Source organism: Pelodiscus sinensis, chromosome 1 (assembly GCF_052426305.1).
Source record: "Pelodiscus sinensis isolate ZL-2025 chromosome 1, ASM5242630v1, whole genome shotgun sequence".
Taxonomy (NCBI): domain Eukaryota; kingdom Metazoa; phylum Chordata; order Testudines; family Trionychidae; genus Pelodiscus; species Pelodiscus sinensis.
Genome location: NC_143052.1, coordinates 282,821,661 through 282,848,678, shown reverse-complemented (window position 1 = coordinate 282,848,678; position 27,018 = coordinate 282,821,661). Strand labels below are relative to the sequence as shown.

The 27,018-nt window shown below is 47.4% G+C and overlaps 1 long non-coding RNA gene across 1 annotated transcript in view; it reads right to left on the bottom strand.

Moving 5' to 3' along the window:
* Window positions 1-2,511: 2,511 nt before the first annotated feature.
* LOC112544201 (uncharacterized) overlaps window positions 2,512-27,018 on the bottom strand; it is a 38,138-nt gene continuing 13,631 nt past the window's right edge. The window contains exons 3-4 of the long non-coding RNA XR_012901533.2: window positions 4,506-4,616; window positions 2,512-3,047 (exon numbers count right to left, since the gene is read on the bottom strand). This is a non-coding gene — a long non-coding RNA (uncharacterized LOC112544201). The remainder of the gene's footprint in view (window positions 3,048-4,505; window positions 4,617-27,018) is intronic.

Here is a 27,018-nt window from a genome sequence, read left to right as displayed (position 1 = left end):
ATCTATTCCCTGTCATCCACTCCCAGTTTCTGTCAGTCAGGGTATGTCTACACTGCAGTGATATTTCAGGATACTTCCAATATCCCAAAATAGTGTTTTCCATGTCTTGTCAGCGTTATTTCGAAATGCAATCAAAATAACAAGTGTGCTATTCCGATGTCCTGGTAAACCTCGTTCCACAAGGATTAGGGGACTATTCAGAATAGTGGTCTATTTCGAAATTTGGTGATATGTACACAGCGCCAAATTTTGAAATAGACTATCTCAATCTAAACTCGAAATAAGGTACACAATTTGCATAACACAAATTGTGTAGCTTATTTTGAGCTAGCTCTTCAATGTAGATGAACCCTTAGGCTATGTTTAAACTTCACATTTATTTTGAAATAAGCAATTTTAGAAAAATTTTCCTGAAAAAACGTATTTCAAAATAGTGCGTCCAAATGCACATTGAAATAGCACTTAGCTATTTCGAAATAGAGCAGCCACATTGATTGGATGTTAACTCACATTTAAGGCCACCCAGAACCACTTCAGACAGGGTATCAGGTCAGCAATTACTTTGTGTGGCTGCTGCTTGAGGCTATATGAGGCTCTTTCTTAAAGGGACTCCCCTGTCCAGTAGTGTCGCAGGCTTTTTGTCTTTGTCTTTCTCCTCTTTTTTTCTGCTTTCCCCAGTTACCCTTGCAGACACCTCACCTTGACAGACATGGAGCCAGAGCTACCTCTGGGCAGTCTATGGCTATTGCAGCTTGTGCTGCAACTCATGCAGAAGTTTCTGCAGGCTGCAGCTCAGGCCTTGCAGGAACTCAACCCCCAGCTCCTCTGGAAGACCTTCCTTGGGTCTCTGTGGGTGTGGCTCATGCAGCTGGATCACATCTGCCCTCCTCTTCACATTGTGCATGGCCGCCTCTGGTGTCTGGATACCAGTACAGACTGGTGGGACCGGATTGACATGGAGTGGTGGCAGAAATGGCTCCAGAAGGACATTTTTCTGGAGCTCTGTGAGGGTATGTCTACACTACCCCGCTAGTTCGAACTAGGAGGGTAATGTAGGCATACCGCAATTGCAAATGAAGCCCTGGATTTTAATTTCCCGGGCTTCATTTGCATAAGCGGGGCGCCGCCATTTTTAAATCCCCGCTCGTTCGAACCCCGTGCCGCACGGCTACACGCGGCACGAACTAGGTACTTCGAACTAGGCTTCCTAGTTCGAACTACTGTTACTCCTCATTCCACGAGGAGTAACGGTAGTTCGAACTAGGAAGCCTAGTTCGAACTACCTAGTTCGTGCTGCGTGTAGCCACGCTGCACGGGGTTCAAACGAGCGGGGATTTAAAAATGGCGGCACCCCACTTATGCAAACGAAGCCTGGGAAATTCAAATCCCGGGCTTCATTTGCAATTGCAGTATACCGACATTACCCTCCTAGTTCGAAATAGGAGGGTAGTGTAGACATACCCTGAGTGGCTTGCCCCTACCCTCATGTGACAGGATATTCACATGAGACCCGCCACCCCCCTCCAGAAATGTGTCACCATCACCCTCTGGAAACTCTCCACACTGGATAGCTACCGATCCATCAGGAACCAGTTCGACATGGAGAGATTGACCATCAAGACACTGCAGATATTGCATTCTCGGGCTATTGTGAATCTGTTTGTCTCCTTCTGCAGGTGGTGAAAACACCTTCTGCAGGCCATTAACACCATCATGCTTCTCAGGTTCATCCATCTCAGTGACGTGGATGCCATTATCCCTGGCTTTGCCGACATGGGCTTGCCCACCTGCAGGGGGTGTGATTGATGACACCCACATTCCCATCTGGGCCCCTGATCACTAGGCATCTCTCTTCATCAACCAGAAGGGATACTTTTTAATGGCACTGCAGGCTGTCAAGGACCACTGGGTCCAGTTCACTGACGTCATCTATGTCAGGTGGTTGGGGAAGGCACAGGGACATGGACATTCACATCTGCCTGTGTGGGGTGCGGCCTATCCTTTTTTGCCTTGAATCTTGAAGCCATACACCAGCCACCTTGATTTTGCTAGAGGATGCTACATTGCCAGGCTCAGCATTGCTTGCATGGTCGTAGAGGGTTCCTTTGGCTATTTGAAGGCATGGTTTAGATGCCTCCTCACCTGGCTGAACCTCGGGGAGCGCAACATCACACTTTTTGTGAAAGGAAAAGGGTAGGCATTCCTTTCACAAATCCTCCTGCCAGGGAGGGGGGTGGAGGCTGATCGCATCAGCAGGGCCTTTGAATAGCCATGCACACCTGCTATCCGGCAGGCCCATCAGGGGGCCATGTGCATCCAGGAGGTCCTGATGGAGAGTTTCTCGCAGGGGACCTAGTGACAATCTCCCTTGGGCCTCCCCACTAGGGGCCTGTGTGTTGCCTCTCACTGCCTTTTCTCCACACCCCTCCCTTTCCCCCTTCCCTGCTGAGACAACAAAAAAAATGTTTTGGAAAAAATAAAGTCTATGTTTCTTTTTATTGGGGTCAAAGTAACTGGGGAGGAACTGGGGAAAGAATCTGGGAGAGGGAAGGAGGTGGAGAGGAGGGGGGATGAGAGCCTTAGAGAGGGAAGGAGGAGGCAGATGGAAGAGGGAGGAAGGGTGAGGAGAGGCTCAGGTCAGGGGCTGGGAGTCATGGGTACAGGGCCACGGTGGCCATGGGGAACAGGGGAGAAGCAGGAGGAGCAGAAGCAGGAGCAGGAATGGGAGCAGGAGCAGGAGAGGGAGTGAGAGGAGCAGCTACAGCGGGAGTAGGAGCAGAAGTAGGAGCAGGAGTAGGAATCATGCTGTCAACGAGGGATGGAATGGCAGCGCACATGGCACAGCCCTGCTCCAGCAGCTTCTACCAGGTATCTTGCCACAGCTGTATGTCTTCCTGGAGCCTGAAGTCAATGGTCTGCTTCAGGGATCAAAGTGCTGTGAGGTGCTCTTTCTGGAAGTCATCCCTGGGTCTCCGGTGCCTGTGGGTTCCTCGGGTTCAGGAGACTGCCCGGGTGTGTCGACCACCCCCCTCTCACAGCTGTTCTGGCTGGTGAGAATAAAGAGAGAAAGTCAGTCATCCCAGGGAACACTGTGCCTGAAGTCTTGCCCTCATCTGTGAGCAAGGCCATATGCACTCTGGCCAGTGGGTCCATTCCTAAAGGGTCCCAGATTTCCCTGGGAGTGGGTGCTGCCCCAAGAGTGTGGGCATGCCTGTGTGCCGTGTGTGGGACTGCTGAGTGTGTGTGTGTGTATGTGAATGTCCCCAGCCTCATTCTAGAGGTGGCTTATGGAAAGAGGCTGTCCCACCCTGGAGTCATGAGGCTTGCAGGCCTCTCCAGAGACCCCTGTGGCCAAGAGCACAATGGTGTTCCGTGGAAACCTCCTAGGGCTGCGTGGGCAGGAGCAGTGCAACATATACTCCCACACGCATAGGCTAATGCGTGATTCCTGAGCCACAAGGGCTGAGAGGAACGCCCAGCTCACCCTCACTGCCCACCACCTCCACCCCCTGTATGAAGAGAACATGATGGCATTCAAATGATGTTCCTTCCCCAGCCTTGGACAATGCCTGGGACACATCCACAGGGAGGGACACCGTCTCAAGGGTCAGGAGGGTGATGATGCTGGCCTCGTCTGGCTCCTTCTTCTTGTCTCTCTCCCCTGTGAGGACGACACTGGGTGTCTTGAGCCCAGAGTCCACAACCGGGATGGGGGGTGGTGAAGGGACTGCCCGGCCCCCCTGGGTTGCTGTCCAGCTCTTTGTAGTAGGGGAAGGTGTGGGATTCTGCCCTGGAGATGGAGCTGCTCTCCTTGGCCCTGGCATATGCCTGGTGGAGCTCTTTTACCTTCATCCACGCCTGCTCCTGGGTGTGGATAAGTCCTTTGCTGGACAGGCTCTCAGCCATGTGGCAATAGATGTCTGTGTTCCTGTATCTGGTCTGGAGATCCAGGAGGTTTGCCTTCTTGTCCCAGACCTTAATGAGGTCCAGGATTTCCGCAACAGACCAGGGAGGCGCAAGCCTCTTTTGGCACTTGGTAGGCTCCTGGGAGCTGTTTGACTGCTCCTTGGGAGCAGTGGAGCACTGGGTGGGAACTGCAGACTCGCTCACTTAAAAACGAGGCAGTGGCAGCTTCAGGGTGGCTCAGGGTTGTCAAGGCCTCCAACTTGCCACAAGCACTTTCCCCAGAGGCTGCAGCTAAACGGGCTCCATGGGAAGGGGGGGAATATAGAGTTTGGCTGAGCATGGCCAGAGTGGCCCGCAGGGCACCTTGGGAAAGGTTGGAGGCCCCTATTTCAAAATAACTATTTTGGAAGACACATTATTCCTCCCCTGGCCTGGCAAACTCTCTCATTTGGGACTGGTCAGGTCCTGAGGAGGCCCAATCTGTACTAAGGCCCAACCTGTATCTGTTCTTTATACCAGGGATGGAGAGAGCCTAAGCCAGTCCCCTTTTCTGCCAGAATGTAACTTCTCATTCCTCTCACAGAGAGACACTTCCTTACCCCGATACCACAGAAGCCTTTGCTCTCAGTCGATATTTTTTCTCCTTTCATCTTCCTTCTCTCTTAAGTCTTTCCTCTCTCTCTTCCTCCAGAATCTTGTCTCCCAGTTCTCTGAAATTCAAAGTAAACATTCATCCAGGAGCAGTTTCTGGATTTTGTACCTCGAAGTGTGCCAGGCAGAAAAGGTGGTGTGGAGTTATAGCACTTGAGTGGCAGTGTAGGTCTTTAGCATTTTGACTGCAAAAAGCAAATTTAGGAACAATGTCTCAAAATTCTGGAGTGGCACACAGAATACTGGAAAGATGAAATGTCCTATGCCCGTATCTGAGATACAGAATGGTGTTATGGATGGCACTAGACTGGGAGTCAGGAGACTTGCATTCTCTTTCTAGCACTGCCAACCATCTGCTATGTTGTTTACATAAGTAACTTCACTTCTGTTTTCGTGCCCTTCCTCTGTTTGTCTTGTTTATTTAGCTTGTATACTGCTTGAGATAGGTACTGTCTCTTAACAAAGGTGTATATAGTGCTCCACACAATTGGATTTCAATTTCAGCTGAGGCCTCTAGGTGCTTCTATTATATTAATTATAACACAACTGTCTTCTTCCTATGTCCTATGGGCCTATGCCCCATTAGGCAAGCAGGCTTTAAAAAGCCAGAGCAGTGCGACCAGGGGAGCGAAGCGGACAGGGGACTGCAGACAGGGGAGTTGAAGAGGGAGAGCAAAGTGACCCCACCGCCGAAGAGGCTTCCCGGTGAGAGTACAAGCTGTGGTGTGAGTGTGTGCCTGTGCCTGACTGTTTGAATTTTACAGTTTGAAGTGTGAATTGAGAGTCTGATTCCAGGTGAGTGCTAGCAGTTTCAGTTTCAGCTTCTGTGGCAGTTGGGACTGAGAGCCTGCCATTGTTCCCTTGATTGCCTCTGATTAGCCTCAGGCTCAGCCTTCCCCTGTGTGACTCAGAAGGGGGCAGGCCTGACCTAGGCAAGCAGGCTTTAAAAAGCCAGAGCAGTGCGACCAGGGGAGCGAAGCGGACAGGGGACTGCAGACAGGGGAGTTGAAGAGGGAGTGACTGATGGTGATGAAGACCCGTAGCGCTTGTGCCAGTACTTCTCCTGTCTCCTCCACCTGTGCCTGTATCCAGACAGAGAACCTGAGCATGGATGCCTCTACCCAGGTCCTGGTGTGGTCTTGCTGTATTTGTGGCTTGCAATTCCCACTGAGTGATCTCCAGGCTGGGGGAGACAACCGTTGTGAAAGGTGCCTGCTGGTGGAATCTCTCAGGCAGCAGGTGGGAGAGCTACAGGAGGAGGTGGCCAGGCTGAGGAGCATTCGAAGCCATGAGGAATTCCTGGACAGTATTCCTGTGGAGTCCACGGAGGTCACTGTCCTAGGATGTGGGACTGTTGACCAGCCACTTATGGAGGAGGCAGTGGTGCAGGGTGAGCACTGGCAGCTGGTTACTTCCGGCAGCAGGCAGTGTTCCACCCCTGCTCCTAACCCTCCCACTGTGTTGTTACATAACCGTTACACTTTACTTTCAGCAGGAGACAAGGAGTCACTCCCCACGGTGGAGGAGACCAGGCCTTGCACCACCAAGGTTGAGCAGTCTCCTGCCACCACTGCGAGGAGGAAACGTAGAGTAGTGGTGGTTGGAGACTCTCTTCTGAGGGGAACGGAGGCACCCATCTGTCGCCCTGACAGCTCATCTCGAGAGGTATGCTGTCTGCCAGGGGCCCGTATTCGAGATGTTACGGAGGCATTGTCGAGGATTATCCGGCCCTCTGACTACTACCCCATGCTACTCATCCACGTGGGCACAAATGATACTGCCAGGTGTGACACTGAGCGGATCAAGTGTGACTACAGGGCTTTGGGAGTACGGGTGAAGGAGTTTGGAGCGCAGGTGGTATTCTCTTCTATCCTTCCTGTCAAAGGTAGGGGCCCGGGCAGAGAGAGGTGCATCCTGGAGGTGAATGCCTGGCTGCGACGATGGTGTCGCCAGGAGGGATTCGGCTTCCTTGATCACGGGGTGCTCTTCCAGGAAGGACTGCTTGGCGGAGATGGAGTTCACCTTTCCAGGAGCGGGAAGGCCTTGTTTGGACACAGACTGGCTAACCTTGTGAGGAGGGCTTTAAACTAGGTTTGTCGGGGGCAGGTGAGCAAAGCCCACAGGTAAGTGCTGAATGTGCGGGACTGGGAGATGGGTTGGAAATGGGGGGGACTACGGCCTATAATGGCAAGGAGAAAGGAGGGTCAGGGCACAACAGGGAGGCAAGATCAAATCAGTATCTTAGATGCCTATATACAAATGCGAGAAGTATGGGTAATAAGCAGGAAGAACTGGAATTGCTAACCAATAAATACAACTATGATATCATTGGTATTACAGAAACCTGGTGGGATGGGACGCATGATTGGAATGTTGGTATGGAAGGGTACGGCTTGCTCAGGAAGGACAGACAGGGAAAAAAGGGAGGAGGGGTTGCCTTGTATATTAAAAATGTACACACTTGGACTGAAGTGGAGATGAACGTAGGAGATAGCTGTGTAGAGAGTCTCTGGGTTAAGCTAAAAGGGGTAAAAAACGAGGGTGATATCATGCTAGGAGTCTACTACAGGCCACCTAGCCAGGTGGAAGAGATGGATGAGGCCTTTTTTAAACAATTAACAAAACTATCCAAAGCCCAAGATTTGGTGGTGATGGGGGACTTCAACTATCCAGACATATGTTGGGAAACTAACACAGCGAGGCACAGGCTATCCAATAAGTTTCTGGACTGCATTGGAGACAACTTTCTGTTTCAGAAGGTTGAAAAAGCTACCAGAGGAGAAGCTGTTCTGGATTTGGTTTTAACAAATAGGGAGGAACTAGTTGAGAACTTGAAAGTGGAAGACAGTATAGGGGACAGTGATCACGAAATAATAGAGTTCATGATCTTAAGGAAAGGTAGAAGGGAGACCAGCACAAATGAGGTTATGGATTTCAGGAAGGCAGATTTTGATAAGCTCAGAGAACTTGTAGGTAAGGTCCCATGGGAAGCAAGACTGAAGGGAAAAACAACTGAGGAGAGTTGGAAGTATTTCAAAGGGACGTTGTTAAGGGCCCAAAAGCAAACAATTCCGCTGTGTAGGAAAGATAGAAAATATGGCAAAAGACCAGCTTGGCTTAACAAGGAGATCTTGCATGATCTCAAAATAAAAAAGGAGTCATATAAAAAATGGAAACTAGGACAACTAACAAAGGATGAATATAGGCAAGCAACACGGGAATGCAGGGGCAAGATTAGAAAGGCAAAGGCACAAAATGAGATCAAACTAGCTACAGGCATAAAGGGAAACAAGAAGACCTTTTATAAATACATTAAAAGCAAGAGGAAGACCAAGGACAGGGTAGGCCCACTGCTTAGCGAGGAGGGAGAAGCAGTAACAGGGAACTTGGAAATGGCGGAGATGCTCAATGACTTCTTTGTTTCGGTCTTCACCGAGAAGTCTGGAGGTGTGCCTAACGTAGTGAATACATGCAGAGAGAGGGTAAGTTTAGAAGATAGGATACACAAAGAACAAGTTAAAAATCACTTAGGAAAGTTAGATGTCAGCAAGTCACCAGGTCCTGATGAAATGCATCCCAGGATACTCAAGGAGCTGATAGAGGAGGTATCTGAGCCTTTAGCTATGATCTTTGAAAAATCATGGCAGACAGGGGAGATTCCAGAAGACTGGAAAAGGGCAAATATTGTGCCCATCTATAAAAAGGGGAATAAGAACAACCCAGGAAATTATAGACCGGTCAGTTTAACGTCTGTCCCAGGGAAGATAATGGAGCAGGTAATTAAGGAAATCGTATGCAAACACTTGGAAAGTAATAAAGTGATAGGGAATAGCCAGCATGGGTTTGTGAAGAACAAGTCATGCCAAACTAATCTGATAGCTTTCTTTGATAAGATAACGAGCCTTGTGGATAAGGGAGAAGCGGTGGATGTCATATACCTAGACTTTAGTAAGGCATTTGATACGGTCTCGCATGATATTCTTATTGATAAACTAGGCAAATATAACTTAGATAGGGCCACGATAAGGTGGGTGCATAATTGGCTGGATAACCGTAGTCAGAGAGTTGTTGTTAACGGTTCTAAATCCTGCTGGAAAGGGATAACAAGTGGAGTTCCTCAAGGGTCTGTTTTGGGACCCGTACTGTTCAATATCTTCATCAATGATGTAGATATTGGGATAGAGAGTACTCTTATTAAGTTTGCAGATGATACCAAACTGGGTGGGGTTGCGACTTCTTTGGAGGATAGGGACATAATTCAAAATGACCGTAGCAAGTTAGAGAAATGGTCAGAGGTAAACAGGATGAGGTTTAATAAAGAGAAATGCAAAGTGCTCCACTTAGGAAGGAACAATCAGTTCCATACATACAAGATGGGAAGCGACTGTCTAGGAAGGAGCATGGCGGAAAGGGATCTAGGGGTCATAGTGGACCACAAGTTGAATATGAGTCAACAGTGTGATGCTGTTGCAAAAAAAGCAAATATGATTCTAGGTTGTATCAACAGGTGTGTTGTAAGCAAAACTCGTGAAGTCATTCTGCCGCTCTATTCTGCACTAGTTAGGCCTCAGCTGGAGTACTGTGTCCAGTTCTGGGCGCCACATTTCAAGAAAGATGTGGAGAAATTGGAAAGGGTACAGAGAAGAGCGACAAGAATGATTAAAGGTCTAGAGAACATGACCTATGAAGCCAGGCTTCATGAACTGGGCTTGTTTAGTTTGGAAAAAAGAAGATTAAGGGGGGACATGATAGCGGTTTTCAAATATCTAAAAGGGTGTCACAAGGAGGAAGGCGAAAATTTGTTCCTCTTGGTTTCTGAGGACAGGACAAGGAGTAATGGGCTTAAAGTGCAGCAGGGGAGGTTTAGATTGGACATTAGGAAAAAATTCCTAACTGTCAGGGTGGTCAAATATTGGAATAAATTGCCAAGGGAGGTGGTGGAATCTCCCTCTCTGGAGATATTTAAGAACAGGTTAGATAGACATCTGTCAGGGATGGTGTAGACGGAGCTTGATCCTGCCTTGAGGGCGGGGGGCTGGACTCGATGACCTCTCGAGGTCCCTTCCAGTCCTATTATTCTATGATTCTATGATTCTATGATTAGCCAACGTGCTCAAAGAAGTCTGCACTCAAGCTGACCTTGCACAGGTTCAGCAAAGAATCTTGCTGTACCTTCTACCTTTCCCAGGTACCCATGCAGTGCATTCTAGCCATGGTTTAGTTCTGATTGTTTATGAATAATCCATGTTTAATGATTCAGTTATATATGGTATTTAAAAAATAGACAGTGCCTTGTCAACTAAATAACTTACATTGGCACCAAAATATCAGTTATTGTAACCTGGTCACTGATCTTCAGCAGTGCAAAGGTAATTGTACATTTTTTTTTTGCTATGACCTCAATGAGAAATATAAGACAATTTGGAATGCCTGAAGCACTTACTTCTGATTTTTGGTACGCAGTGTCACATCCACCTCCCCTCCCAAATTCCATTGGCCATGTGGGAGGAAATTACATTTGAGATCTGCTAATGGTTGCTCACAAATAGCATTTCTAGAAAGCAGTGGTGTTTATATAGGAAAACAAGCAGCTCCCCAGATCAATTAAAGTAATAATTTGCACTTCTGTAGCTCCTTTTATCTGAGGATCTCAAACAATTTGCAAACATCAGTTAATTAAACCTCAAAACCCCCTGGAAGGCAGGGTGAGGATTGCTAAGCCCAAAATATTTAAATGCAACTTTCCTTAAAAGCTCTCAGTCATTAGTGTTGGCTTTTTATAACATTTTTAGTAACATAACAGAAGTAAATAGAGAGAAGGATTTAATAGGCTTTAAATATATTTAAATGTTATTTTTGGATTTTTGTACTGAACAAGGCAATTTAAGGATGGTAAAATTTTCAAAAAATACTCATCTGAGATAGGGACAGCTATACAGACTCAGGCTTGTGCAACTGTACTAAAAACATCTGTGCGGTTGTTGTGGTTCTGTCTGGAGCTTGGGTGTGATTTTGAGAGCCTGTAAACTCAACACAGCTGTTTCAGCACTGTATCATGGATTCTATGAGACCACATCTGTATACATGGGTTCTGAGACTTATGGCTGCAGGATCCTGCTTGCTATATAGATATATATTAAATCACTTAGACCTAGATTTAGGCATTGTCTGGCTGAATGGAGCAATGCCTAGTCCCCAGATAACCCGCTTAGTAGGATTTTTAACCCCCATGTAGATGATTCCAGGTTGTGTATATTCCTTATAGAGTGCACGGGGTAAGTTATGTGCCAAAGAAAAGGCCACCCCCGGCCATGTACCTTACCACCCCGTCCCCTTCCTCTCCCGCCGTAGTGCTCGGCTAGCTTCTGCCCCACTCAGCCGGGCTGCTGCGGGGGAGCAAGCGGCAGAAGTGGCTGTTTGGGCCCAGTGCTCCACATGCAGCACAGGGGTGCTCCTCCGCAGCAGCCCAGCTGAGCAGCGCAGAAGCTAGCCAAGCACTACGGCGGGAGAGGAAGGGGGCGGGGTGGTGAGGTACATGGCCAGGGGTGGCCTTTTCTTTGGCACATAACTTACCCCGTGCACTCTATAAGGAATATACACAACCTGGGAGACGAAGAATGCGACTCAGGCAACAGCACCACCCAGAGGGAACAGCCAGGGAGGCAACAGCACCACCCAGAGGGAACAACCAGCATTTCAGCGTTACAGAGTCACAGACATAGGGCTACTATATATATGATGACATACATTAACAGTTGCTAGCAGACAAACTCAGCGTTAAGTCACTGAACATCCTGTAAGCCTTGGCAATGTACCAACACATGAAAGCACACATAACACCCCCCCAAGGTCAGTCGGTGATCACCCTTTGCAGTGCCCTTTTTATATACAGGTACAAACAAGTTACATCACTTCTTATGTATCATGTTGCCACCCTCTGTTACCTAGTTACCACCCCTCACTTCACAGATGGGGGGGGGGGGGGTCTACTTACTATTTTTCATGATGTCAACTTTGACCTGATCCTGAACCTAGATCGGTATGTACATTACTGTTTGGGGAGTTGGTTGGTACCAATATGTTTCTTATTGAGGTGTTCTGCTACTCCCCTCAGGGATATTAAATTACGGTTAATTGACTAGTTGAGTTGTGGATGTAATTTCCATCAACTACTTGAGTAGTTGATAAGCATTTCCGCATTCCTCCTTTGAAATGTACAAGAGCCCTGTTGGGGCTCTTGTACATTTCAAAGGAGGAATGAGGAACTCTGTGTACAACCCAGGACCCGTGGGAAGTCCCGCTGAATCTGGACTGCCTGCGGGTGCCTGTTTTGAAATATATAAGAGTCCACAGTGGGGGTTCTTGTGCATTTAAAAGCCATGGAGCCCAGGGTCAGTGGGGGACTCAGATTCCCCCACTGACCTCGGGCTCCATGCTGCGCTGCTGACCCCAGGTTCTAGGAAAATGCCACTTGGAACCTGGGGTTAGCTGGGGAGTCCCTAGCTGACCCCGGGCTCCATGGTGCTTCAGCATTTTAAAGGGGCAGCGCTGCATAGGTCAGACACGGATCAACTGTGTGGCAGCTGCCCCTTTGAATCGCTGCTTTGGGGTTTCAAAGTGGCAGTGCCACACAGGTGATCCCCAGCTCAGCTGTGCAGCACTGCCAGTTTGAAGTACCTCTTCCCTTCCCCTCCTTTCCTGCTTCTATTTCATAGAGGCAGCAAGGGTGGGGAATCGACTAACTAGTCGACAGACTATCCAATAAGCAAAGGCTTATTGGATAGTTGACTAGTCGACTAGTCCTTAACAACCCTACTCCCCTCTGGCTCACAGCCTGTCCTGATCCGAGTACATCCCTATGTTCTTCCATGCTAGACATAACTTGATACAATTATCAATAGGGCCTCTTTCTTGGCTGCCATGTTACTGAACCAAAGTCTTGCTCACTAGGTTCCAGGACTGTTGCTGTTTTTATGTTACAGACCTTTATTCAGGCCTGTTGATTCCATGTTACCAACCCTCAACGTACTACACTGCTTAGTGTGGGAGAGTTGTCTATATCATAATATATCACTTAGGGTATGTCTACACTACAAAGTTAGTTCGAATTAACGGACGTTAGTTCGAACTAACTTTCATAGGCGCTACAGTAGTGCTCCGTTAGTTTGAATTTAATTCGAACTAACGGAGCGCTTAGTTCGAACTAGGTAATCCTCATTCCACGAGGATTAAGCCTAGTTTGAACTTACTAGTTCGAATTAAGGGCTGTGTAGACCCTTAATTCGAACTAGTGGGAGGCTAGCCCTTCCCAGCTTTCCCTGGTGGCCATTCTGGCCAACACCAGGCAAACTCTACTGCCCCCCTCCCGGCCCCGGAGCCCTTAAAGGGCCACGGGCTGGCTACACAGTTTGTGCCAGTTGGAAGGCTGCCAGCACCCATGCCAGCACACCCAGCAGCTGACACCCATGAGCCAGCCACCCAATGACACCCAGCCCTCTCCCTCTTCCCGGGACCAGCCTGGCGGCTCCCAGGAGCCTGCCCGGGGCCGCAAGAGGCGGGCGCCCGCGTAGTCTAGTGCAGAGATCGTGGACCTCATTGAGGTTTGGGGGGAAGCCTCCAGTGTCCACGATCTCCGCACTAGCCACAGGAATGCGGCAGTCTATGGACACATGGCTGCCAGCCTGGCCGCCAGGGCCCACCAGCGCAGCCGGGAGCAGGTGCGCTGCAAAATAAAGGACCTGCGGCAGTCCTACTCCCTGGCCTGCCTGCCAGGGGCCGACCCGGAGGCATGCCCCCACTTCCAGGCTCTGGATCACCTCCTGGGGGCTCATGCAGTCCCTGCCCCCCAAGTCGTGATAGACCCCGGGGCAGAGGGACCGCTCCAAGAGACGGAGGAGGAAGAGGAGGAGGAGGAGGGCTCCGAGAGCCAGGAGCCTGCCGGCAGCCTGCCCAGGACCCGGGACCCCCGAGGCACCCCACAGAGCCGCTCGCCTGTGTCGTCCAAGGCCGGGGAGGCGTCCAGCTGTGAGTACCATCATGCTCCCCTTATGTGTACGGGGGGCTGGGGCGTGAGGGAGCCCCGGGACCATGCGCCTGGGCCTTGCCCACCACGGAGCAGCAGCTGGGGATCCTGCAGGGGCCCTGGGCTTGCAGAGGGGAGCTGGGTTTCACACACCTGAGCCTCTGGGGTAATTGACCGCTGTTCTTGTTTCATCACAGCCGCAGCACCTGGGACTGTAGGGCGCACCACCCCGCTTGCAGCCACCGCCCGTGCCCAGGCAAGCAGGAGAGCCAGGAACCAGGAAGAATACCAGAGGCGGCACCTCCGGTTCCTGGAGCAACAGCTCTGTCTCCAGGACCACTGGGTCCAGGAGGACCTGAGGCTGCGCCGGAGGAGCTTGGAGGCACTGGAGGAGCAGGGCCGTGCCCTGCGAGGCCACCTCCAGAGCCTGCTCGACCACTTCCCAATTCCTCCTGCTCCCCCTGCTCCCCCTCCTGCTCCCCCTGCTCCCCCTGCTCCTCCTCCTCCTCCCCCTGCTCTTCCTGCTCCCCCTCCTGCTTCCTCCACACCCCCCGTCCCTCCTGCCCCACCCTCCACAACCATTCCCCACCAACGCCCCCGGACCCGCAGTGTTGCGAGACAGGAGAGGCAGCCGGACCACCACCCCTGAGCTTTCCTTTCCCTTCCTCCCTTCCCTCCCATTCCAGCTCCCTCGTCGCAGGTTTTCCCCTCCCCTCTCCCACCCTTCTTCCTCCCTCTCTCCCCCCACCCCAGTTATGTAAAATAAAAAGACGTTTTTGTTTGAAAAACAGGTGTCTTTATTTGACAGTAGGTAGGGAGGGGAAAGCGGAAGGGGGTAGGGTGGAAGAAGGCCCCAGTGGGGCATGCAGGGAGAGGTCAGTCCTCCTCCTCCACCTGGAAGCTCTCCCGCAGGGCTTCCCGGATCCAGATGGCCCCCCACTGGGCTTCCCGGACGGCGGCAGTGTGGGGCTGACCATAGTGGCCAGCCATGCGGTCAGCCTCAGCCATCCAGGCTGGCAGGAAAGACTCCCCCTTTCGCTCACATAAATTGTGGAGCACACAACATGCTGTCACCACGGAAGGGATGTTGTGCTCGGCCAGGTCCAGACAGGTGAGGAGGCATCGAAAGCGGGCTTTCAGTCGCCCGAAGGCCCCCTCTACCACGATGCGGGCCCTGGTCAGCCTGGCATTGAAGGCCTGGCGGGAGGGATTGAGGTGCCCCGTGTAGGGCTTCATCAGCCACGGCTGCAGTGGGTTGACGGCATCCCCCACCAGGCACACGGGCATGTCCACGTCCCCGACCCTGATGTGGCGGTCGGGGAAGAAGGTCCCGTCCTGCAGCCGCTGGCACACGGAGGAGTTGCAGTACACCCGGGCGTCGTGTGCTTTGCCGGACCAGCCCGCATTAATGTCCGTGAACTGTCCCTGGTGGTCACACACGGCCTGCAGGAGGATGGAGAAGTACCCCTTGCGGTTGACGTACCGGGACACCTGGTGTTCCGGGGCATGGATGGGGATGGCCCCCCCACAGTTGGGGAAGCCAAGGGCGCCGAATCCCCGGATGACGGCATCCGGGTCGGTGAGGCAGACCACCCTTGATGGCCTTGACCATCTGCGGAGCAGCACCCGGTTGATGGCCTTGACCATCTGCGGCGAGAGACACAGCAAAGCGCCAATCAGTGGGGCGCCCGGGTGGCTGGGAGCATTCGTGCCCTGGCAGTGCCCCACGCCCCACTCCCGGAAGCAACCCCCCTGGCGGCGTGTAGTACAGCCGGGACAGACCGACCCCTCCGGTGCGGGGTGCTTTCGCCTCCTCCCTCCCCCCCTTTGTCCCTGGGGCGGCCCATCCCCTCCTTGCAGTCCCCCTCCTCCCCTGGCGCAGTGGCCGACGAGTGCCATACCTGCATGAGCACCGCTCCGACAGTGGATCTCCCCATGCCGAACTGGTTCCCAACGGATCGGTTGCTGTCTGGCGTGGAGAGCTTTCAGAGGGCGATGGCCACCCGCTTCTGGAGGGGGATGGCGGGCCTCATGCGAGTGTTCCTTCTGTGCAGAGCAGGGGCGAGCCACTCGCAGAGCTCCAGGAAGGTGTTCCTCCTCATCCTGAAGTTCTGGGTCAATTGTCGGTCTTCCCAGCGCTCCAGGACGATGCGGTCCCACCAGTCGCTGCTGGTGTCCAGACGCCAGATGCGGCGGGGCACGCCAGTGCCGGGGCGCCGCCGCGGCTCCTCCACGGCCCCCAGGGTGGCCAGGAGGAGAGGCAGGGGACTGACGTGCACCAGGTGGTGCCAGGCAGCCTCGAGCCATTGCTGGCAGGCTTGCAGCAGCAAGTCCAGAAAGTGCACCAGAAGGTGCAGGGCGAGCTCTGGCTCCATGTTGCCACCTGCGGCGGCGTCCCCGAAGGGAAGCACCGACACACACGGGCGCAGAGATCAACGCTTTGCTGCCCCTCGGCGAGGTTGGCAAGCAAGCAGGAAAAGCTGACAACCGGCTGTCCGGGGGGGTCCCTTTAAGCACGAGCCTCAGATAGCCTCAGACAGCAGCCACACAAAGCAACTACTGACCTGATGCCCTGCCAGAACCGGTTTCAGCTGCCCTTAAATGCCCCCCTGAGTCCAATCAGTGTGGACACGCTAGTTCGAATTAGCAAAATGCTAATTCGAACTAGTTTTTAGTTCTAGATGCGTTAGTTCGAATTAGCTTAGTTCGAATTAACTAATTCGAACTAAGTTAGTTCGAATTAGTGCTGTAGTGTAGACGTACCCTTAGTGATTTTCACGTGAACAAAGGGATGGGGGAGTCCCCATTATCACTGTTTATTTCTAAAAACTCCGAAAGGCAGGCCTGCTTTATGTCCCTTGGTTATGTAGGAAACCATATACATTTCTAATTAGAGAGAGGCTGGGGCAAAAACATTTACATTTCCAACCATATGCAGCACACACAAAGAGTTAATGAGAGCCATCTGTTTTTCAAGAGAAAGTTTGGGTTTCTTGTAAATCAGTTAGTAGGAATCTCTCTTCTTTTGTCAGCTTTCATGACACAACTTTAGATGTAATTTGCGAAACAAGAAGCTAGTCATATTTTATGTTGGTTTCAGAGTTTAAAGGCAATTGAATCCTAATACAGTTTCAATGATGTTTACAAAAGGAAAACATGCCAATGAAACAAAAAGTAGGCAGCTTATGGGATTTGTCCTGCAAATTGTTTAGAGAAGATGGTTAATTCTGCATGACTTTCAACATTATTGTTTTATGAACCATCTTAAAGGAAGAAAATTGCTCTGTTCTCTGCTTCTAAATAAGGCGAGCTGTTTCTGTATCCTTTAAATAGCTTCATGTGATAACATAATAGGAATAGATGAAAGCAAATGAATCTCTCACACACAATTATCTAATATTTACTACATGATTTTTGATAAAATACAGAAGAGACCCATACCTTAGCTACTCAAATCAGGAAGAACAGAATCAGACCCTACATGGCTTTGTATTCTGTAGGAAAGAGAGCATCCATTTTTCAGTATTGGTGTAGCTGCAGGATGGCTGCTAATGATATAAGTAAGCATCGATACAGAGATTATAAATTTCTGAGCTATGTGTTCTCCAATGCTTCTAATTAAAAATTCTGGGTAGAAAATGTAAAAATTGATATCAGACTATATGACAGATGGTGGGGGAATAATACAGTATTAGTCTCTTTAAACAGCTAGAATTACTTTTTTCTTAACATTAAAGTCACCTGATTTTTATAGTCTAGGGAATAATGTCACAATCTATCTCTAAGTGAGAAGTAGTAGCTTCTAGTTTCTGAGAATTACAGTTGCTAATTTGCATTTATCCAGGGAAAAGTCTACAGTAATTTCTAATGAAGATCCACTCCAGACCAGAGAGCTGCAGATGTCACAGCCTCTACTCCTTGCTACAACTGTAGCTGTCCTTCTATATATTGTAAGTGAACCCCATATTTTCACACTTTAAGCCTTCATCGCCCATGTGGGGTTCAAACCAAGCTTTTATTGTATTAGATAGGATAGTGTTAAAGTAACTTGCAGCGATACATGTCAATCTTTGTATATGCTGTCATCTAAATATATTTCAGGAGTCAGAAGATAACACAGATATTACACATCTGTAACAAAATAATACAGGTTAGCCTTTGTAATCTCACTAAGATAGAGTCTTCCAGACATACAGTTCTGCTACTAATTTCTTTTTTATCCAGAATTAATTATAGATCTAGTTAATTAAGAAATCCAGTTTTGATATACTGCTAGACAAAAGTGCAGATAAAAGACAAACCAATGTAAGTTCCTGATAGAGCAAAATGAATTGTTAATTAAAGCTTAATAACTAAACAAGATTTACAAAAAAGTAGATAAATTTGATTTTGAAGGCAACCTTGGCTAAACTGCCAAACTCTCTTATTTTGATTGCACCAGGGAAAATAGAGACTAGTGGACGACGCATAATTTTCGTAGTGGCAGTAAATACACCAATTGCTTCTAACTGATCCAACAGCAAAGGATTGGTGGTTTAACTATGAAAAGGGAATTCTGTACTTCTGGATTTAATTTCACATTAAAACAATGCCTCCTTAAAGCATGATGTGGAACATATTAGTTGCCACTTTTCAAAGCTGAGAGCAGAAATATTGTAGTTTGGTCTGAGTATCCTGTCTTTCACAGCAGTCCCTTGAGAACAAACATGATAATGAAAGAGTACTTCTCTGCAGTATTACCCATCTGTTAACCTGGCATTTATGTCATCATGCCAAAAATAACTAAGAAACCGTAGAATTGAGTAGAAGTGTAATCTGTCCTTCATTATCTTCCCCAGCACTCTGTGAAGCACTGAGGAGAAAAAGGGTGCAGGAATTAGGAGGTGACCACAGATAGACAATGCATGGGAAACTTGTGAAATACCTGGGTGCTGGGCTAGATCCACAAAGGTATTTACATTTTAGGTACCCCATCTCCAGATGGAATGCATGCCTATTTTCCTTCCCCCTCCCAACCAAGGTCACGTGCATTTTACTTGCTTTCTGAATAGAGTTCGAGTGCCTTCTAGATTTTCTATTGGGGGAAAAGGTATTGATTACATCACCCCATCGAAACTCCCCCCCCCCCACCCTTTGCGCAGGCACATTTCAATAACCATAGTTTCTGGTTTAGATTTCTACCAAGTAATGAACCGAGTCTGGCTGTAGCTCAGGTTCTACAGTCACTGCATAGCTCCATGAGCCATCAGTTTCTGCGTCTAGGAGCAAGTTCCTTGGATAGAATTTATGCACATGCATGGTATAATCTGTGGGACCTTCCAGAATTAGGTTTACACCTCTTCTTAACTCCTTTTTGAATAATGATTTCAGTAATGCTTCCCCCACAAGAGCAGTGGGTGCCATTCATTAGTTAAGATAAATGCTGAGCAAATAGGAACATTTAGGGGATTAAAGAAGACCTAGGTTTGACTATAGGTGTACCCCCCAACAGTAATAATCTATCAAGCTTTAATAAAGCAGGTGTTTTTGGTGTGGGGCTGTGTCTTAGGAGCCCTGTGCTGAAATGATCCTTAGTTTGGAATAGAAAATCCCCCACACCTCTGTGCGGCATACCACATTTCCAGACAATCTTTGCAAATTTATGGATTTTAGCAAACTATGGATGTTAAGACACTAAGAAGGGTTATCCTTTAAACAGAATGGTCTTCACAGCTTTCACTTTAATAGAGCAGATGCTCCTCTCTAATGAGTTACTCTTGCAATCATCCATCCTGAAGGCCATTAAAGCATGAATCAGCAACTGAAGGAAGGTATGAAGTCATCCAGCCAGACACAGTGTAAGAAGGAGTTTTGTTCTATTTGAAGGTCTCACAGCAGTGAGAAATTTCAGAAGGCCCCCTGAAGCTGCAAATTGATTTGATGATGATGATGAGAATGTTTTGCTTTGTAGACACATTTTTGATGGGAAATACCATTGGTAATCAGAAGAACAGAGTAAACAATTTAATCCCATTCTAGGTGGCATTTTTCTCCATTCTTCCTCTCTGATGCCCTGCCAAGGGGAACCACAATTTGGCTAGGTATTACTGGTGGCTCACATTGACTCTTTTCCAGTTTCCTTTTCCCCTTCTTTCTTTTTCCTCTCATTTTATTCTTCTTTTCTTTTGTCTGTGTCTTGTTGAATGAAATGATTCACAGAAATTTAATAGCTAATTTTCCTATTGTACTTAGAATGTGTACAACACTACATAAATGCAAAATTATATTATTATTAGGAGGAGAGGTGTTATGTGGCAGTTGCTAGCACTTGACCCCTTTTGGAAGGAATGATATATTGAAAACAAGTTATTGATATATAGAAGTAACCAGATCAGCAGATACGTTATTGGAGGCAGGTATTGTCATAGACCTTTTCAGTTCATATAGATCTACACGAGGATGCAAGAAGAGCTGACTATGTTACAAATGAAGAGACCAGTTGGATGGATGAAAGTCAGTAATGACTGTTGCCACCCACTACTAAATATTGTCTGAATCTCTGCAAAGATCCTTGGGTAAAAGACTATGGACTCCTCAAATCACACGGATTCTTTGCAAATAAGTATTCTCAGTGGTTACCTTTATATTTATTTCACCTATAAGAATAACGTGAGAGCTCATCAAATGAATATATTATGGGAGTGAATAGGGTTCTAGTTTTTTTAGAGGCAGAATATGAGTTCAGATGGTATCACAGCAGGAAATTATTACTGGTATACCAAGGATTTGATGGTAATCAAATATTTATTTTAACAGTTTGCTATAGTTTACAGTGGATTGCCTTCTACAAGTCTTTGTGGATTTTTAAAAATATAAATTATGAAAAAATCATTAAGCAGTGATATGTTTCTTCTCCATTTCCTCTTAAAGCATTGATAATTATAAACAGGTATACAAACAGCAGCTTTCTCCCCTACAATCAATGTATTCTGCTGGACGGAGGCCTTCTGTGTTACCTTCACCCTATGTTTGTGAAATCACTCTGAGTTGTAAAGTAAAAAATGTATTAATCATTTCATACACCTCACACTATATAAATGCAAAATCAGATGATACACCCAACTATGAGAAACATTTAACTCTATGGCTGTGTCCAGACTCAGGGATTTTTTCGAAAAAACTTCACCTGCATCTAGATTGCAGCCGCATTCTTTCGAAATTAAATCGAAAGAATGCAGCTTTTCTTTCGACGGCGGTAAACCTAATTCCACGAGGAAGAACGCCTTTTTTTGAAAGTGCTCTTTCGAAAAAAGGCTTTCTTGAAAGCAAACAGGGCTTTTTAGAAAGAGAGCATCCAGACTCACTCGCTGCTTTCTTTCAAAAAAGCGGCTTGCTTTTTCGAAAGTTCCGTGTGCAGTCTAGACGTTCTCTTTCGAAAGAGGCTTTTTCGAAAGTATCTTTCGTAAAAGCCTCTTTCGAAAGAGGCTTGCAGTCTAGACATAGCCTATGAAGTCACCTCATCCTCCCTCTCCATTATTCTTTTTATATAATGGAAAGTTTATAACAGGTAATTTTGTGCATTGTATTTATTGCCATTGAAAACAGTATCCATTTTCCTTCAAAGCAATTTTATAAATCCAGAATGAGAAGAGAAGTCCCTATGGCTAAAGGTAAAAGAAGAAATATAAGAGTTTGATACTCAAATTATTTGGGTAGCAAGACTTACATGGTGTTGGGTATATGTAGGTGTACATTGATCACTTCATAAGTTCCCCTGAAATGGAATAGCATTGTTTGTGGAAATTATTGTAAAGGTGCTGGATTAGTGGACAAGAGAAGAACAGAACTCACAATGAAACATTGTTCCAGTCTTAAGTGAGCAAAGTCATGGTTAAACGATGCATTTTTATACTGATTATGAGTAAACTCAGGCTCGGCACGTGGCAGTTAGTCATAGTTCTGTGCTCACTTTTTGAAGGTATGGCTACATTTATCTCATGGAAAGTGCAGAAAATACACCTCCAGCTAGGTTGGATACAAATAGTAGTGTAGACGGTGAGGATCTGCTTATGTACATAGAGTACAGAGAAGCTATAATCTTGGAATACCTACCCTATACATCTCTCTATATGCCCAAGCAATGCCTCCCATGCGTACACTGCTATTTTATATGTGTCTTTCCCTTCTGCCAGAGTCTTTCAATGCCTCATATAGCTGCACACCCCAGTATGAATACAGCTTGCCTTTCATTGCATTTCTTACAGGCCAATTGCCACAAATGTAGACAAGGCATAAGTCTGTCTGTAGAAAGATGCAGCCATGACTGTGGTACCGGCAAGATAAGTATTACCCATAGCTGCTGTACTCAGTGAAGAACTTCGAGCACCATGACTGTATGTGGGTATAATTGTGGAACCTGAAAACAAACAAGTGTATCTTGGTGGGAGAAAGGACACACTGTTTAAATACCCATTCATACACCACAAAATAGATATCCTCAGATGAAACTCAGTCACCAATGACAAAATTGAGAGAGGTAACACATTCACTTGAATGGAAAATAACCACCATCCCAGCCAACCACTGGAGGGTCAGGAGAGACAAAGGTGTGGCATGACGCTAGCAAATCCTAGTTCAAACATTTAGGATGAGGAAGTGAGGACCCCAGCTCTTTCCTCCTGATGGGAAGACTTCTCTGTTGAAGGATGTGTCAGCTGTAGAAGCTTGTACCAGGTTGTAATGCCAGGTGTGACAAAGTGAACAAAGCCCCATGTTGCTGCTTTACATATTTACAGCACAGGAACCTCTTAAAGTGAGGGTACTCATGCAGCCTGAGCTTTAGCTTAATGGACTTTCATATCTTGGGGATCAATGTTAACTCAAAACAGAGCAAAATGCTGCCTGAAATCCATTTGGACATTCTTAAGAATGACTTTGCTCTACCCCTCTTATGCTCCAAGATGGACACAAATAATCTACGTGATTTTCTGAAGGATTCAGTCCTCTGAGTGCCAAAGAGGAGATGACGATGATGACAATGATGATAAAGAAGAGGATGAGAAGGAGCGTGAAGAGGAGGATAACCCTGTCAAATCTGGTATTTCACTCATATCTGGTTCTTTTTTCCTCCTTTAGCTCCTAAGGAGGTTCAGGACCCTCTTTATGATTGGAAGATTGTCTGGATTCCCAATGGGGCTGAATATGCTCAGGATATTCCAAGTATAGGTGTGATAGGCCCACAAAAAGGCCTGAACAAAGGGTTAAATGGAAAGTGAGGTGGTCCCCAGGGAGCTTGGTACCATTGGTAACTTGCTTTTCATCCCATTTTTCGGACACTAAGGGAGTGAGGGGAATATATTTGCATTCCGTGCATGTCTCTCACACCTGTCTGGTGAAGGGAACAGGATGAAAAAAGCAAGCTGTGTCCCAGAGCGCATGGCTGCTGTCTCCTCTCCCCCACCCTGCTCCTGAAATTCCACCCTTGGATTTGACTTGGGATTTCTTTTGAGTCTTGTGAGAGTGTTTCTAACACTTCCCACATCCCTGTTTGGAAACACTTTAGCTCCTATAAGTGCCAGAGCTGGTCACTGGGGGTACGTCTACACTACAGCGCTAGTTCGAACTAACTTAGTTCGAATTAGTTAATTCGAACTAAGCTAGTTCGAACTAACGCATCTAGAACTAAAAACTAGTTCGAACTAGCGTTTTGCTAGTTCGAACTAGTAAGTCCACATTGAGTGGACTCTGAACAGGGCTTAAGGATGGCCGGAAGCAGTGCCGGCAGGGCATAAAAGGAGGACTTAGAGCATGGAGATACTGTCTCAGGCTAGCCGAGGGCTGCGCTTAAAGGGTCCCGACCCCCACCCCGGACACACAGTTCTAAGGGGTGCCCCGCTTGCAAAGAAGTTCTGGCTTGGAGTGCCCTGAGTGCCCACACTGGGCACATCACACCACTCGGCCATCAGCCCGGCTGCACTTGCCGCAGGCTGCCATCTGGGGAGAGGGAGTAATTGGGGGGCTGCAGGAGAGCTTCCACCCCCAGAAGCCCGCAGAGCCAGCCCAGTCCTCCCCATCGGGGGCTCGTAACCCATTCCTCCCTCACCTCCTTCCACTTGCCCTTCCCTAGCCCCCCTTCTTATTGATGTACAAAATAAAGATAACGTTTCTTCCAACATTGACTCTGTCTTTATTGAAAAAAACTGGGGGAGACTGGGAAAAGGAGGTGGGAGAGGGGAAGAGAAAGGCTGGGAGAGGGGAGGGCAACTAACATGATCAGGGGTTGGGAACAGGTCCCAGATGAAGAGAGGCTACAGAGACTGGGACTGTTCAGCTTAGAAAAGAGGAGATGGAGCGGGGACAGGATAGAGGTCTTTAAAAGCAGGGGTTGGGTGGAGAGGGTGCATTCAGAAAAGTTCTTCATGAGTTCCCATAATAGAAGGACTAGAGGACACCAAAGGAAAGGAATGGGTAGCAGGCTTCAGACTAGTAACAGAAAGTTGTTCTTCACAAGGCAAATAGTTAACCTGTGGAACTCCTTGCTGCAGGAGGCTGTGAAGGCTACAACTAGAACAGAGTTTAAAGGGAAGTGAGATCAAGTCATGGAGGTTGGGTCCATGGAGTAGTCTTAGCCAGGGGGTAGGAGTGGTGTCCCTGCCCAAAGTTTGTGGAAGGCTGGAGAGGGATGGCACGAGACAAATGGCTTGGTCATTGTCTTCGGTCCATCCCCTCCAGGGTCCCTAGGGTTGGCCGCTGTTGGCAGACAGGCTACTGGGCTAGATGGACCTTTGGTCTGACCCAGGACGGCCATTGTAAGCTCAGGGCTCAGTGTCGGGGGTCTCAGTGGACCCCCTTGATTTTCATGCACACCTGGTCCTGGGTGGCCAGGCTGGCAGCTCTCCTGCCCTAGACGGCCACTTTCCTGTGCCTAGTGCGGAGATCGTGGACGAGGTCCACGATGTCCGCACTAGCCCAGGAAGGTGCCCGCCTCTTGCGGTCCAGGGCAAGCTCCCGGGAGCCGCCAGCCTGGTCCCGGCAAGAGGGGGTGGGCTGGGGGACATCGGGTGGGTGGCTCTGTGCCGTGCCAGGTGCAGGGTCTGCTAGCTGGGTGCTGGCAGGCTTGCACCTGGCACGGGCACCGTAGCCAGCCCGTGCCCCTTTAAGGGGTCCGGGGCCGGGAGGGGGGCATAGAGTTTCCCTGGTGTTGGCCAGAGTGGCCACCAGGGAAACCTGGGGAGGGCTAGCCTCCCACTAGTTCGAACTAAAGGGCTACACAGCCCTTAGTTCGAACTAGCTAGTTCGAACTAGGCGTTAGTCCTCGTAAAATGAGGTTTACCTAGTTCGAACTAAGCGCTCCGCTAGTTCGATTCAAATTCGAACTAGCGGAGCGCTAGTGTAGCGCATAGGAAAGTTAGTTCGAACTAACGTCCGTTAGTTCGAACTAACTTTCTAGTGTAGACATACCCTGGGATAGGGGGCTCTTCTAAAGCATCAGGGAGTCTGAAAGGCTAGAGTGTGGTGGGGGCCTCATAGTAAGGTTCAGTAGGACTCTCTGAAGCCTGTACTCACGGTCTTTATGGGTTTCACTCAGGAAGGATTGGCAAATGCTGCACTTTGAGAGAAAGTGAGATTCCCTAAGGAAGTAGAGGCCTTTGAGATGATTATCACTGTGCAGAAAGACTCAGGAACAGGAAAAGCAGCGCTTAAATTCTGGGATCTTGCTCATACTAAACATCCTATGGGTATGTCTACATTATGGGATAAGATCACATTAAGACACGCAACTTCAGCTACGTTAATTATGTACCTGAAGTCAAAGTACCTTAACTCGACTTTTGGCACTGTCTATACTGCATGAAGTCTAAGGGAAAACACTTGCCCTTCTACTTCCCTAACTTCTCATTGAAACAGGACTACTGGATCGACCAGAGTGCCCCTTTGAGTTCAAATTAATGTGTCTTTACTAGACCTGCTAGTTTGAGCCCTGGAAAACTGACAGTGGCAGCTTTGATCTTCTCTGTCATGTAGACATACCCTCAATAGAGAGAAGGAGGAAGAGATCTCCATGACCCATGCTACAAACACTATGCTACACTTAACTTTCAAAACCTATTACTTAAACAATAGTTAGATTTAAGACACAGAAAAAACTAGTTAATCCTGTCGACACTGAAGAGATTCCATCTCGGGCCACAAGCAATACAAAGGAACAGGAGAACTGGTCACTTAGGATATGTCTACACTAGGAAATAATTTTGAAATAACTTATTTCAAACTAATAACTCCCAAAATAACTGATATATCTGTTTTTGTTATCCAAGCTGAGTAAAGTTTTAAAAAAGAAACAGCATAAATATTGAAAAACCAGTTACATTTTAAAATTTGTGTCTATTGAACGATCTAATGTTTGCTTTAAAAACAGTACAGTTTTCAACCTGACATTACTTTCTAAAGAAGAGTTTAGCCAAATGATAGTAAGAATTACACATTAACCAAAATAGTCTCTATAACCACTCTATGATTCAAAATCCCTTGAAACTTGTAGCTCACATTAATAATATTAATAGATTATTCATGGTTGCAATGATGTAACTGTCATTAATAATGAGTATTATTAATAGTAATTTTGTGTCATGGTGTCTACAACTGCGAATCTGCCGCTTTACATTTTTCCTAAGAAACTGAAGACAAAGCTGGCTCTGAAATGACCGTCACAATCAAATATTTTTGAAATGATAGAAGCCCATGTTTTTAATTGCAAGTAAGAGACACTGATTAGCATGAAGAAAAAAGCTTCACTGTGAACCACCATGAACTGACTGAATAGTCTCAGTGAGATCATCATGACCAAAATGTAGTAGTCATCCCAAAGCAAGATCGAAAAACAAACTTGATTATTTTTAGAAATGTTTTTCAGTTGCGATGGTTTTCTTATATAACTGTCATTAATGTCACAAAGAAACAATCAAACTCAAATGTTGCTGGAATTTTGTATCTGAATATTAGAAAATGGAAACTTCAAGGGGGACCAATTTATCATGGGCAATTTTTCAAAAGTACTTTGCAGTGTGAATATTTAATAGCCATACCATTTTTTGCTATAAAAAGGCACATTAGAACATTTTAAATTATAATATTTAATGTTATTCTGTCTACCACATTTGGTCATCAAAGAAGTTACTAAGCCCCTTTCATAACTTAGACACTTATATTTAGATTTTTCTGAAATAAATTAGCTGATGAACTGAATGTAACAAGAACAGATTGACTGCTTGCTATGAAAGGGTAAAAAAAAAAGCTATCATACTCTATCTAGTATCTGCTTCAGCTGTTAAACATGGGATTTTTCATGCTAAGAGGATGGACAAAACCAAATGTGAATATCTTTTCTGTTGTCACTATTGTCAAAAATATGAGCATTTTAGTCTGCCATTCATAGACAGGGACATCTGTACCTAATTTTC